Genomic DNA, 3,839 nt, shown 5'->3' on the forward strand with positions numbered 1-3,839 from the left:
TCACTGATGTTAAACAAATCTGGGATCCACATGTAATTCTGCAAACTTGATTGAACCTGAAAAATAAACAACAGAGTGCCAAGCTTTACGGACTATTCTCTTTCTAATGAGACCCTGCAGAGTCAATCAGTACAAAAACTGACATGCTGTGGGGCTGTTTCTTTACGTGACTGCTGAGCCTAAAAATTTAAATAGTCTTGAGGTGTTGACTCATTTAGATGAGACAGACACTCCTCCCTTTGTGTGGAGGAATCTTTCAACACTGGAAAGGTAGTCAGAACAGACCATGCCGTACACGGCCTTGAAAGTAATGTCTTACAACTGGCACTGCATTTAAATAGGTTTGCTTAAAAATGCATTGACTGACAGTCCATCCAATCTGTGACTGTTTTCTTGTACTCGAACACATTAGCTCTCCTTCATAAGTATCCATAAATAAAGATGTTTGAACAGGATTATGCACTTTATGTTATTGTTCCTGAAACACACACTTAAATATCTTGTTCTGTTTTATAGCTGTGAAGTGGGACATGACACCGCGCAAAGACATGCAAGAACAACGAGGTTGCAAGAGGAGACAAGCAACTGTGAACATGAGACGCATCAGTCTCTAATCAATAGTGAGCTTATGACAGTGATGGACTGCAGGAATTGCATAGAAACTGGAGAAATAAATTGTCCCGAGGTAATAATATGCAGCTTGTCTCAAGGTCAGTGTGAGCAGTTAAGCTGAATATCAAACAATTGCTGTCAGGCGCAACTGTACTTAAAAATATTTATTTCTTTTAAATCTACATTTTTAACAATAAAATACAAAGGTTACTCAGGCTGTTCACTGATGAACTTTGTTTGGTACATAAAATAAACAATTTATATTTGATTTTGACAAATTAGAAATATTCATCCTTATCTCCAGATGAAAGTATGTAGAATAAAAGGACAATACGAGTCTCTTTACTTCTGTATATTTACTTCTATACAGAAGTAAATAGATTTCTGATTTATTTTCTTTACTGCTAAGTATTTTTACTGTCAATAAATATCCAGCTATGAAACACGGTTTTAAAAACAGTGTGGGAAAAATACAATAAATCAAATAAACCTCCGAGTTCGTGGTCTTAATTGTTCACAGCAAAGAAGTGTGCATTCTTATTGATAAGGTATCAGTTGTTAACATCATTTAAAATGCATTGTGAAAACATTTATTTTGTTTAAACTGTTTTGGTTTCTGGTTTCGTCTTAAATATCAGAGTTCCTGTAAAAAGTTATACAGCACGTAAAAAATTTGAAAGTTGAACAAAGTGCTGTGCTGAGGAAAATTACATCAATTACAACCAGAGAGTACAGATGTGTTTCTAAATGAAACCTCAAAACATTGACAGTTAAATATTGGTACAGCTAAAAACAACTTATCATTTGATCTCAGGCTTCTAGGCTGCAGACGTTCAGACAGATTCCCACGAGCCTGTCTGTTCGGTGCCTTATGAATCATAAGTCAAAACAGTGAGTCAGTAAAGAGAAACAGGTACTGGAGAGATATATTAATTCATAATCTAGTAGGGATGTAAGGAAAGCTTTGAACCATCCTTTCAAAGATTTAAAAACATATAAAAAATATTTTACTTCAGATAAAACCTCAGGAAAAAAAAAAGAACTGGCTGCACTTTTGTCTGCAACATTAGGCAAGAGTTACTGTTGGTTCAGCAAAGTGTGAAGAGGCAAACTGACAGAAGAACAGCTCAAAGCAGTAGTGCAAGATTACATTTGAGGGATTTTCAAAGCAATTCACAAGACAAGAAGTGCTTTGAAATATATATTCAAATTGATGCATTACAATCCAATCAGAATTGAAAATCTCAAATTTAATACATCCCAGTCCCATTTATGATGTAATGCAGCAATTTAAAAAAAAAATAAAGTTAATAATGCTATTTGGTAAAAGGTTTTCTAGAGCCACTGAATTAGCTGTTGCTGCTAAACAAATGGGATTTAATGACCATGTTATCACTATGTTTTAATTTCTTTATTAAGAAGATAATCTGATATTTCAAAATAAAACAAAATCATATTGTTGGTCGTTACAACCACATTTTCAAAGAAACCAAATTTTGGATCATCTTTTTATGTTTGCCAGGATAATCCAAATAAATGCTTCAAATGAATCAGTCTACATGTAATCTATATATATATATGAGAAGAAGTAAATGACTTAGTTAGAACAATGCACAATCCTGTATCTGGTTCTTTTAAACAGAAGAACAACAGGAATCAGCATCAAAATTCAGGGAAAGAAAGAACATTGGATATGATAGACCTGATAATGACAAGTGAGAGTGAAACAACCTGGGATGTGCTTAAGCAGAACTACTCTTCTTTAAACTCCTCATGATTGGTTTTGATGAGCTGCAGCTGCAGAAAGACACCTGCCTTCACTCCCTGAGCAAGAAAATGAAAGAAAAACTTCATAGATGCTGGGAAATACTATTTTTCTGAAACCCAGACAGAAAAATGTAGGACAAAATTTGGGAAAGGGTAGTGTCGCAACAATAAAAAAGTACTTGTAATTATGCATTTAAAACTGCAAATCAAATATTTTTAAAACACAGCTCAGTTTCAGTAGGCCTACCATTTCACTGTTTAAGAATATAGGATTTAGGAGCTTTGTTTCTTTTCATTTTAAAGTTATTTAGTACGTAATGTTTTACCTTGACTTATATACAGCACTTTGGCCATGTTTGCTGTTTTTAAAGAGATTTATGTTTGATTAACTTTTTTAAAAGCTCTGATAGTGTCAAGATATTGTTGTAAAACCCCAAATAAAATGGAAGAAAAAAAAGCTAAATATTTTCCTTTCCTGTCTGTTTTGCTATTTTAACCCAAAAGACTAGATTAATTATTTGAAGCAAAACCTCCTTCTGACTACATTATAGAAAAGAGTTTATTTGTCTATTATTTATTTGAAACAATACAACCAACAACACAATGCAGAAAATCTAAAAGTAATACAGTTGTTGAGCCTTTAAAAGAAAACTGAAATCACAGAAATGAAAACTTGATGGAGTCTTCTATTGCCTCAGAGGTACAAAAGCAACAATACTCAAGCAGTATATAAAGAAATTGTTTCTTTCCACAAAGAAACTGTGCGGTCAAGTCAAGGAATGAATAATATCACTGCAAGCTGAAACCAATATGACACGTTAATCCGATGCAGGAGGCTTACAGGCAAATTCATTTAAAATGCATGCTGCCTTCGGTCAGTGCAACAATAGGTTAATCAAATACATGTTTTATTTAGAAAGCAATCAAAGTTCAGTGATTTCTAAAATATATTTTCTTGTCTTCAGCTTAAAAGAGATTAGAACTGCTTTATGATACTTAAGAGAAGCTTTGCAGCATGTGACTTACATAAATATGTTTTCTACGTATTATGTTTTTTAAATATTTGTTAAAATTCTCATTATGCTAATAAATATTAGCATAATAATAATATGTTATTATGTGATGTAATACATTATTATGTAATATAATAATATAAAATAAGACAGGTAATTAGTGAAAAAATTGAGCTCCCCTCACACAGTGCTAACTGCAGAAATACACCACTCAGTCAGAAACAAACAATGAGAGCCAAAAGAGTTTTAACGCTGCAAACCAGACAGCAATGGTCAGTCAGGAGGAGGAAAAGAAGCACAATTTTTTCACTGATTATTTGTCAGATTATATCATACTGTCACAACATTGTGAAGTTTTAACAAATATGGAAAACACATATATTTGCAAAGGTTACGTGCTGCAGCTGGTGGTATGAAAATTGCATCAGTCAGACAGGAACTGATTTG

This window comes from Poeciliopsis prolifica, unplaced genomic scaffold (assembly GCF_027474105.1).
Source record: "Poeciliopsis prolifica strain line A6 unplaced genomic scaffold, Auburn_PproV2 SCAFFOLD001, whole genome shotgun sequence".
NCBI classification, from domain to species: domain Eukaryota; kingdom Metazoa; phylum Chordata; class Actinopteri; order Cyprinodontiformes; family Poeciliidae; genus Poeciliopsis; species Poeciliopsis prolifica.